Source organism: Dipodomys ordii, unplaced genomic scaffold (genome assembly GCF_000151885.1).
Source record: "Dipodomys ordii isolate 6190 unplaced genomic scaffold, Dord_2.0 Scaffold371, whole genome shotgun sequence".
NCBI lineage: Eukaryota > Metazoa > Chordata > Mammalia > Rodentia > Heteromyidae > Dipodomys > Dipodomys ordii.
The window spans coordinates 226965-238473 of record NW_012267587.1 but is presented as its reverse complement, the minus strand read 5'-3'; the positions used below and the strand labels follow the sequence as shown (position 1 = coordinate 238473).

The 11509-nt window shown below is 39.2% G+C and overlaps 1 long non-coding RNA gene and 1 pseudogene across 1 annotated transcript; both read left to right on the top strand.

Annotated features, from left to right (window-relative positions):
• The first annotated feature begins 2122 nt into the window (after nucleotides 1–2122).
• Nucleotides 2123–7588, top strand: LOC106001705. The gene is made up of 3 exons (XR_001175852.1): nucleotides 2123–2222; nucleotides 4639–4697; nucleotides 7510–7588. It is a non-coding gene; the product is annotated as an uncharacterized LOC106001705 (long non-coding RNA).
• Nucleotides 7589–10019: 2431 nt separating this feature from the next.
• Nucleotides 10020–11307, top strand: LOC106001703 (annotated as a pseudogene).
• Nucleotides 11308–11509: the final 202 nt, after the last annotated feature.

Here is an 11509-nt window from a genome sequence, read left to right as displayed (position 1 = left end):
AATATCATCCATCCCAGAATGGGGAAAGATGGGAAGGGCAGACTGGCTAGGAGCCTCAGCTCACTTCCAGTTACAGCTCCCAAGTTCCCCTGAAAAAGAGAAGCTGGGCTTCTACATCATGGCTCTGACTCTGGAGTGCAAAGCTGTACTTCAGGGCACTTCTAGCAGCAAGGGAAAAGCAAAGTAACCGCCATTTGCAAACTGAAAACATCAACGGTGGGCAAGGAGGCACCAGCGCCTCTTCCTCTCCCCTCCCCTCAGGCCACACACACTTCACAGGATCTATGCCCCGTTTAAACTACAATTCCCAGAATGGATGCACAATTCACCTAGAGGCAGTGGGCTTGTTACAGGGTTTTGACTGGCACAAGACACTTGGTCCTAAGTGTGCAAGGAAACATGGGGACCTTTCTCTCCCAGCTGCGGGAACTTTGGTGAGTTTCTTCTTGAAAATTCAGTTTACCAACATAAATATTGTGAGACCAATTAAAAACACAAATGTATTAGGAGCACCGCATAATTTGGCTTATTAATTCTTAGTTCTTTTAATATAATTGAGGTTATGAAACTACATAGTTTTATTCTTGTTTTTGTTCAAAAAGTACATTCTGCTGAATGCAAATTATGTCTTTGTTTTTCCTTAAGGTTTTTAATATCTCCCCTTTCACTTTACAAAGGTATTTGCAGCTGGGTGCCAATGGCTCATGCCTGTACTCCTAGGTACTCAGCAAGCCGAGATATGAGGATCCCAGTTCAAAGCCAGCCTGGGCAGGAAAGTTCATAAGCCTTATCTTCAACTAACTACCAAAACAATGGAAGTGGCCTTGTGGCTCAAGTGGTAGAGAGCTCACTTTGAGCTGAAAAACGCAGGGACACTGCTCAGGCTGGGTTCAAGCCACAAGATCGACCAAAAAAAAAAAAAAGTACTTGCAGACAGTAAACTGATTGATTCTGGCATCATCTTCCTCTGCCCTAATATATATACTGGAATAAAATAACAGAATTTAAAGACAGACATACTTTATAATCTTTGAATTAAAAAAATCACAATAAACACCTAAGAGACAAGTGTAGGTTCTCTTTTAAGAGAGAGGGAGACTGTTGTAGACCCTGGGGTGCCTGCCAGGAGCAGAGAAAATGTGACCAAAGGCTTCAGTGCCATTGACTCCCACCCTCAGGACTGCAAGTCCTTGTCCTTTCTTGGTTTGAGGAAGTGTGTGTTCTACCTTTTGGCCTGGGGCTTTAAATGACAGGAGGCTTAGGTGGAAAAGATGTATTGAAATAGAATGAGGAAAGATGTGTGCTGTTTGCACTTTTGGGCACAGTGGGTCTAGACCAATATTACACAAGCATTTGAGAATTATAGCATAATTGTGCCATCCTTAAATGAAATACAAAATTCAGAAAAAAAACAAAAACTCATTAGATTTAATAGATAGAATTGGGGAGTTTCTGGAAAATTAATTGTTAGATTTTGTGAAATCCAAATCACCAGAAGTATTATGCTGCATATTTACATAACAATCTCACTATTTTATGCCAGTGTATACATTACAGCAATGGGAAATGACCCAGGTATAAGTTTAGTGGTTGTGAATACCTTTGTAAAGTAAGAGGTGATGTATTAAAAAAATTTAAGACAAAACAGAGATATAATTTACATTCAGCAGAAGGCAGGCATTGAATAAACACAATGGTATAAGCAATGCCGTCTCATAACCTCAATTTCATTATTAGAACTAAGAATCGAAAAGCCAATGTAGCCAATTCTCCCCATGTATATCCATTGTCTGGTTGGTCTTATGTATTTCAAGAGGAAATAGTGGTTTTCAAGAAACTGAGCTTAACTTCCACAGCAGGCAGAGAAAAGTCCCAATGCACACAAGCACACTTGTTCCCAGGTATGTAGGAGGGTGGCACCGAGCATTGTGGGAATTGTAGTCTCCTTGGAGGATATTTTCTTTGAAAGTCCTGGGTTGTTTTTGTTTTTTGGAGGGTGGAGGTGGGGCAGAAGATGCTTTTGCACCTGCGTCAACCCGCCCACCACCGGCGTTTTAAGGCTGCGTCTTCCGGATTCTTTTCCTTTGCCTTGCTGCTGGAAGTGCACAGAAATACAGTTTTGCCTTCCATAGGTGGGAGCCAGGAGGCCGGTGCTCAGCTCTGTGCAGTGGAGCTTGGGAGCTGTAACTCGAAGGAATCTCAGGCTTTGGAACTGATGTCAGGTAGAAATTGTGTGATTGCTGCAGGCGTCTCCCCTCCACGGGTTTCTGTTTTTCTGTTTCTGTTTGTTTGGTGGGGGGTGAACTCTGGGGCTGAAAGCAACATTCCTGAGCTCCTCAGCTCAGAGGGAGAGCTTGATACTTGAACCAAAGCGCATACTTCCCTCTCCATACTTTTCTCCAGTATGGAGTTGATAATTTGCTTGAGGTTCAAATGTGTGAGAGCAAGCTGGGTGATTGTCCAGAGAGCCCAAGAATTGTGCATTTGTACTCCAAGACCAAGGGATTCTTCTATTAACTCATGTGACTTTATATGCTTTGCCTAGGTGTAAGAGGAGTACAGGAAGAATTCTAGTGAAATTGTGAGGTGTATGCCTGCCTTGATTCCTCTTACATTGAAGTTTTATTTGGCGATTTTGTGTTTTTTCTCCTAGAGATATTTTAGTCTGTTTGGCTTGAGTTTTTAATCTCCTGGCTTGAGTTCACACTTGTTTGTGTTTGACCCTGTTTCTAGAGACAGTTGTACATGGGATATTGGAGTAGTGAGTGCTGGTTCTGTATTTTTAGGAATGAAGCCTAGCAATGTTTGAAGCAGAGCACCCTATGAATAGGAATCTCCATCCTAAATGGACAGACCTTGTCAATTCTGAGAAGCCCTAAAGGGAAGAAGCAGAAAAGCAAGGAAGGGGAAGATGTTGCTAGCTTCCTTTGCCTTATGCAAAAATTGTTGCTACTTCCCTGAGCACCAGATTCACGTGGTACTCTTTCCTACAGCACTCTCAATCACTTTGTGTTGTTGCAAGATTAAACTAATTTCTAGGAGGGGTGATGAGCTGGATTGAGGAATAAGCCAGAGCATAGTTATGAGAGGGTACCTGAGTCTGTGGTTTGGGATGGTGGGGTAATTGTTATGACTGAAAGTATCTATTCTTGTAGTAATCCCTAATCCTGTTTTTGCTAATTTATTCATCCTTTTAACACTGTTATTTTTAGTATGTAATCATGCAAACTTACTTTAAGTGTGCCATCTATGGATTTGTTAATGCTAGGTCTAATCAGTTGGTTGTGCCTGGTAGTACAGAAAGTGTTGGTCTGGGACATATGGCCTAAAAAGAAAATTCACAGAAAACAACTTGAGGTAATATGTCTTACTCAAGATTGTATGCTTTGTAGTTGTTACTTATCTTCAGGTGTGTCACGCCTATATCGATTATTTTATGTTGTATCTTTAGGATGGCCAAGGTTCTTCGCATGACTGTTTAGGGAAATGAACGTTAGGGACTTCTCAAACCTGGGTTACCTCATCTTTACTCATGGTCCTTTGGACAAAGCATTTTAAATGGCAAATTGCTAATCATTGCATATGTGTGCAATGGGTAGAGTGAAATGTGCCATTTGACACCCATTATTGTAATAGTATAACATGAGAAATATATTCTTTTTTTTTTGTCGGTCATGGGGCTTGAACTCTAGGCCTGGGCGATGTCCCTCAGCTCTTCAGTTCAAGGCGAGCACTCTATCACTTGAGCTACAGCGGCTTTCTGCTGGTTTATTGGAGATAGGAGTCTCATGGTCTCTCCTGCCCGGGCTGGCTTTGAATCGGGATCCTCAGATCTCAGCCTCCTGAGTAGCTAGGATTACAGGCGTGAGCCACCAGCGCCTGGCAGAAATATATTCTATATACATTTTTCTATCTAACTTTGGGTAAAAATTACTGAGTTACATCATACATGCTTTCCATGGTGTTTAAATATGTAAATGAATGAGGTAGAACACAAAATCCAATGGATTCCTAGGAAACTTTTGCATTAAAAAAGCAGTTCATGGGCTGGAAAGTTGGCTTAGTGGTAGAGTGCTGGCCTTGAATGCATGAGGCCCTGGGCTCGATTCCTCAGCACCACATAATCAGAAAAGGCTGGAAGTGGTACTGTGGCTCACTAGCCTTGAGCTGAAGAGCTGAGGGACAGCACCCAGGCCCAGAGTTCAGGCACCAGGACTGGCAAAAAAAAAAAAAAAGGAAAAAAAGGAGTTCATACATCCTGAAGTATATTCAGTAATAACGAATGAATTTTAGTGGAAATATATGATTTTGCTCTCAATTATTCAATAATTTCAGTGGGAACATTCATTTTTTCCAATTTAGTGTGTAATAAATATATAAATTAGTAGGTTTAATAATATTTATCTATCAGGAAATGGGCTGGATATGTGTTTATTAAACACTTTAATGCTCTGACTAAGACATTAAAAATTCTTAGCTTATAAGAAGGCTTTACGTATTCACAATAAAAAATAAATAAAAATTAAAAAGAGAAGGATTTACAGTTTTCCAGTCCATGTATCATGTTTGCAAGAGGAAATTCTGGACCCAAAATCTCACAGATTCATATCTGAATGCATCATTTCCCTTAAATCCCAGCCATGCTTCCAGAATCTTCTGCTCATTGTCAGCAGCAAGACAGAATGAATGGATCTCTGGTGAGTTAATTTTTTTATTTTTCATTTGTTTTCCATTCCACTATATCACCCTAATATGTCCAAGAATTAAAAACAATACCAACCACACAGATTCAGCCTCAGGAACATATTCAAAATTGGATAAAGAAGGCTTGTAAATTAGCAGATAAAGATTGCTTATAGGTTTAGCAGATTGAATGGTTATATTCTAAGTTGAATTCAGATTGGCTTCAGAATGTCTAGGTTTCAACTTGTCATAAAATGTAGTCACACCTGTTATGTGATGTAATGACACCGAGCAGGTTACTTCTCATGGAAGGTGAAGGATAGATTGCCACCTGATCACTTCCTCATGATTAACATTAAACTATCTCAATAAAATTTTCCTGGAATTGCTGAAATAGTGTGGTCATGCACACCTTCATGTGTTCTTAAGGAATGATTAACTTATATGTACTTAAATTACTCTCCATATATAGTTCTTGCACTGCTTCATGGTCTTGGTCTTATTAGAAACTTAGCTTATATTTGTTGCTAAGCTTTATGGTCTTTCTATACATTCCTGTTTGTTTTCTAAAGCATTTTCACAAGATTTCTTTCCTCTATTTTCTCTCTCCATTTTTGATTTTCTACTCACTATTGTTGGTTATTTTTCTTACTCTCTCTTTGTATCTATCTTTTATCTTTTTTTTTCTTTTTTCAATCCCTCTTTCCTCCATATGTATCTCAGTTGTTTCTTTTCTTCAAATGATCTATCTGGAACAAGATTTTCTTAGTGATCAGCTTTATGTTGGTGACATGGCTCTTAGGATTGACATTTTTCTTACCCATAATATAGGAAAATTGTTGCCTAGAGAGTTCTACAGGATTCCAGAAACAAAGAAAATTAGAGAAACACAAAAACATAAACAGATACACTTAGGGGAAACCAGGGTTTCGAAGGCGCTTTGGCACTTTGTCCCTGGGTGCCAGCAAGCTAGCATAGTTCCTTGAGTTCACACAGGGAAGATTACCATTCATAACATGCAAAATTGAAGTATCTATATTAATAGTATAATCAGAGCCACAACAGGTTGTGAGGAAAACATGTTTCCTTATTCTCCTGAGACAGAAGACTGGCTTCAAGAGAAAATGCAGACATGGAGTTCACCTTACATAGCCTTCAAGGTCAACAGCAGCTCAGTTTCAGAGGCTATCTTTCCAACAGTATGGAAAAAGCCTGTACTCCAGTCTCTTAACCCTCTCCAGAATTCTCTTTTAACCCTTCTGCCGCCAGCTCTCAGTTCTCTCAGTGGTGTCAGGCTGGAATTCCAACCTCTCAAACCTTTTCCCCTTCAGCTCAACTTCAGAGTTCCCTACAGAAAAGTACTTCCTTCTACCAATTGATACACTACAAGAAAATCTGTTTTCTCCAGATTTTGTGTTGTTCTAACTTCATTTCATGTGGTATTCAGTTTTGTTTTTCTTTCCCACTACTGTTGAATATTTTAATTCACTGCCAGTATAAGATTGGAACTAGTGTTGAAAAAAAATAATACAGTGACGAGATGTTCTCTATTAGAAATATCACTTGTCACAACATCTCACAGATGTTTGCTCATTAATTGATTTTGATCTCTGAGGTATTTCACTATTAACTAACACAAGTGAAAATATAACCTTAGAGATCTACTGGAGAAAGGACTCAGGAATATGTAATAATTTTGAGCATTTGGTCGTATTTATCATTTTTGTCATCTTGAGTGTTCCTTGAAGGGCTATTAAAATGAAAACCTTGTAAGGAACATGAAGGGCTATTAAAATGAAAACCTTGTAAGGAACATTTTTTTCCCTCCACCTTTATTTTATATTGTAGAATGTAGGCAAAGTTTACAAAATTTCATGGTAGCAGTTCTTTTTTACATGGGAAGGAAATATCAGGGTATCTATGACCATATTTCAATATTTAGCATTTAAACCAAACATTTTAAACCACACATATTTTTATGTGGGAACTCAATTAAATCTTTTAAGGGCCTAATCAATCATTAGTTACTTTCTGGAGTACTGTTACTGTTTTTTTTTTTAATATTCATGTAGACACTGCTTTTCATAGATCTAGCAATGTTCTATGTTCTGTATTCCATGTGATATCCTGAATGTGTGCTGCTTATTTTTGAGAGTACTTGTTAATAGAAGGTCTAAATAGGATTTATGGTGAAGCAGTATGTGTCAAACACGAAAAATATTGGTTTAATTCATTTTTACCCTGGTATGTACTGAAATTTTATCAAAAATAATAATATAATTTATCAGACACCTCCTTAGACTTAATGTTATCATGCCAGATTATTGTCTCCTTAGAGTTTTTATCTTGTCTCTACTGCTAGCAGCAGAAATGTGATTGCATGCATTATGGAAACTAATTTTTTATTGGTCTTGGGGCTTGAATTCTGGGTCTGTTTATTTTCCCTCAGCTCTTCAGGTCAAGGTGAGTGCTACCACTTGAGTGACAGTGCTACTTTCATTTTCTGGTGGTTTATTGGAGATAAGTGTCTCATGGACTTTCCTGCCTGGGCTGGCCTTCAACCTTGATCCTCAGACCTCAGCCTCCTGAATAGCTAGGATTACAGGCATAAGCCACCAGCGCCCTGCAAATCTGTGTATTGTAATGAACAGGTTTATGTATTGTCAAATATTTCTAGTTTGGTATTTAATTCTCCCAGTGAATAGTTAACAAAGCTAGCTGCAAACATTTTATGTAAGACAAAAGCATTCCTGCAACATAATGAAATTCCAGGTTGGAATTCTCATGACCCAGGTCTAATTTCTTGATGGAAATGTGCCATTATAGAAGCTGATGTCATTTGATGATGTGGCTGTGAACTTCACCTGGAAGGAGTGGCAGGATCTGGATTCTGGTCAGAGGACCCTTCATAGAGATATAATGCTGGAGACCTATAGCAACCTCATGTCCTTCGGTGAGCAAAGGTTATTTTCACTTGGAAGATCAAGTGCTTTTATTTTAGTAGACATTAGACTATTTATGCTATTTATGGAGAAGATTCCAGTCCATTCCCATGTAAAAAACTGCTAGTATATAAGCCAGTCAAATTTGAGTCTGATAGCTTGGTGTTGTTGGTCTTTCACACTAATGCTTGAGCCACAATTCTATTTTAGCTTTTGTTTTGGGGTATATTCTGAGTTTCCGTGCCCAGGTTGGTTTCAAGCCTGCCTCTTCTGATCTCACCTCCTAACTGTAGGATTACAGGTGTAAGCATTTGGACCATTACAATTTCTAAAAAAAAAAAAAAAAAAAAAAAAGATCCAGGCCATGGGAAGTGTTATTTTTTTCTAAGGGAAACTTCAACTTCATTATATGTAACACAAGAGTTAATTTTATTCTCGTTCTTTAAGAAGGCAAATCAATAGTTGGACAAAAGTTCTAAGCTATGATCCACTAACAGGAGACTGACTTCCCAGACTTGGGTAATTATTGTAGGTGGATCTACAGTCTAGAATAGAACATACATTACTACTTACAGTATGCTCTGGAAATCAATAAGTAAAAGTGTGTATTTGTAAGCCAAACCTGCTACAGGATTTAGTGCTCCAAGCTACCAATCCTATATACTCCAGAGGCTGACACCTGAAGGTTTCCGTTTGAAACCAGCAGATGTAGAAAATTGACCATGAGACTCTTATCTCCAATTAACCATTCAAAAACTAGAAATGTAGCCAAGACTCAAACTAGTAGAATGATATCTTTTAGCAAAAGAGCTGAGTTCAAGCCACACAGTTGGCAAAATAAACCCAAAGCTGGATGCTACTCCACCATGGAGCTGTTAAGAATTGAGAAACCATGGGCTGGGAAGGTGGCTCAGCGGCAGAGGAATTGCCTTCCATGCATGAGGCCCTGTGTTGGATTCCTCAGCACCACATAAGCAGGAAAAAAAAAAGCCGGAATTGGCGATGTGACTCATGTGATACAGTGCTAGCCTTGAGCTGAAGATCTGCCGGACTGTGCCCAGAACCAGAGTTTAGGCCCCAGAACTGGACCCCCAACCCCCAAAAAACAATTGAGGAACCAGATTTAGGACCAACCTTGTGAACAGGATGTCTGCGACCTTACGTTAATGATGACCTAGCAAGAGCAATAATTCTCCAGTATTTCTTAATCATAGGACACTGTGTACCTAAACCTAAATTGATTGTGATGCTGGAACAAGGTGCAGATCCCTGGATAAGAGAAGCCTCAGACAAGAATTTTACAGGTGAGTTAAAGCATCTTGAATGGTGATGATGGGTCCAGAGCCCAGTTGGTCTGTTTATCTTGAGCTGTACAGAGCAATACTATTCCTAGTGCCCCTCAGTCATGTGTGGCAGAGAACTAGGTGATCCTTTGTCTCAAGGAACTGTCAATCCAATATTCACATGGAGGCAAACTGACTTTGGTGTGCCAGTGTATTTAATGTTAGGAATTCATTGTCTGTAGAGAAGTAATTCTTTTTCTTTTTTTTGTCGGTCGTGGGACTTGAACTCTGGGCCTGGGCGCTGTCCCTCAGCTCTTCAGCTCAAGGCGAGCACTCTACCACTTGAGCTACAGCGCCACTTCCGGTTTTCTGGTTTTTTATTGGAGATAGGAGTCTCACGGTCTCCCCTGCCTGGGCTGGCTTTGAACTGTGATCCTCAGATCTCAGCCTCCTGAGTAGGTAGGATTACAGGCGTGAGCCACCAGCGCCCGGCAGAAGTCATTCTTAAAGAGAAAAAGACAATAAGAAATGTACAAAAGGAGATCTCATTTTCTTTTAAACCAGTATTATGCAGCTAGGAGGAAAATAGGAGAATGGTAGTGCTGCTATTCTCTCATCAGGACAATAGCTTATAAGTTGTTCTGGGCATAGAGTGAGATTCAGAATGGAAGCATTAAGAGTACGTTGATGAATAATTTCAGTAAATATTTCCTAGAAAAAAATAGAAAAATCTGAAATACACAAAAACATTATTTTCCATTTTAAAATGTCAGTACTACATTCATAGTTAGTACGTTGCAGAGACAAGATTATATTCTGCATAAAACAATGCTTTGATATTTGAAAATCTTGTAACAGTTAAAATGTGAGAAAATACCTTTACAGTAAGGAATTTATGGATCTCATTTATGTTTTTGTCTATTTTTCTGTTATGCATTTTAGATGTCCCAGTAATGGAGGATGTGATTAGCACCTGTCAGGAGAGTCACAATAAGTATCTCTCTGAAGTAGCAGTCATGAATATTAACCCAGAGGAGGTAAAAGTGAGACTTATAAGAAGTTTTAATTTGAGCTCAAAACAGAAGTTAGAACCGATTAAGAATAATGGGAACTCCTTAGGGATAAGGACAGAAAAGCTCACTGGGTGTCAGAACATGGGTGTTTTCAGTGAACCTGGTAAGATGTGTGCTGTACGTAGTCCCCAGGTGTCTTCTGTAGTTGAAGAATATAAACAATGTAAAAGGTCTTTCACTGAGAAAACACACCCTATTGTCCCTCAGAGAACACACACAGGAGAGAAACCATATGAAAGTAAAATGTGTGGAAAGATTTTCACCAGTAAGGCATACCTTACTGTCCACCAGAGAACACACACAGAAGAGAAACCTTTTGAATGTAACATTTGTGGAAAGTCTTTCACCTGCAAGACATATCTTACTGACCACCACAGAACACACACAGGAGAGAAACCTTATGAATGTAACATGTGTGGAAAGTCTTTCATCAAGAAATCAGACCTTACTGTACACCAGAGAACACACACAGGAGAGAAACCTTATGAATGTAATATGTGTGGAAAGTCTTTCACCAAGAAGTCACCTCTCACTGTCCATCAGAGAATACACACAGGAAAGAAACCTTATGAATGTAACATGTGTGGAAAGTCTTTCACCCAGAAGACAACTCTCACTTTCCACCAGAGAAGACACACAGGCGAGAAACCTTATGAATGTAACATGTGTGAAAAGTCTTTCACCAAGAAGTGAAACCTTACTGACCACCAGAGAACACACACAGGAGAGAAACCTTATGAATGTAATATGTGTGGAAAGTCTTTCACACATAAGTCACCCCTTACTATTCACCAGAGAACACACATAGGAAACAAATCTTATGAATGTAATGTGTGTGGAAAGTCTTTCACCCAGAAGCTGCACTTTACTGTCCACCACAGAACACACACAGGAGATAAACCTTATGAATGTAACATGTGTGGAAAGTCTTTCACCAATAAGTCAAACCTTACTGTCCACCAGAGAACACATGCAGGAATGAAACCTTATTAATGTAACGTGTGTGGAAAGTCTTTCACCAAGAAATCATACCTTACTGCCCATCAGAAAACACACAGGAAAGAAACCTTATGAATGTCATATGTGTTGAAATTATTTCAGCCAAGATCTATACATTACTGTCAACCAGAGAGCACACACAGGAGAGAAATTTTATGAAAGCAAGCTATGTGGAAAGTCTTTCACTCAGAACATACACCTTTCTGTCCATCAGAAAAAAACCTACCAGAGAGAAATGTTATGTATGTAGCAGGCATGGAAATTCTTTCACCTGGAAGGCACAACTTAACCTCCATCACAGAGCACAAGGAGAGAAACCTTATGAATGCAACCAGTGTGGAAAGACCTGGAGGTCACAGCTTAACACACATAAGTTGATTCACACAAATGAAATAACTTAGGATTTTACCAAATGGGAACGTCTTTGACTTGTAAGACACAGCTCAGGGTTCATCATAAAACACACAAAACACAGAGACACACACACACACACACACTCTCACAAACAAGGAGGAGAGAAATCCTATGT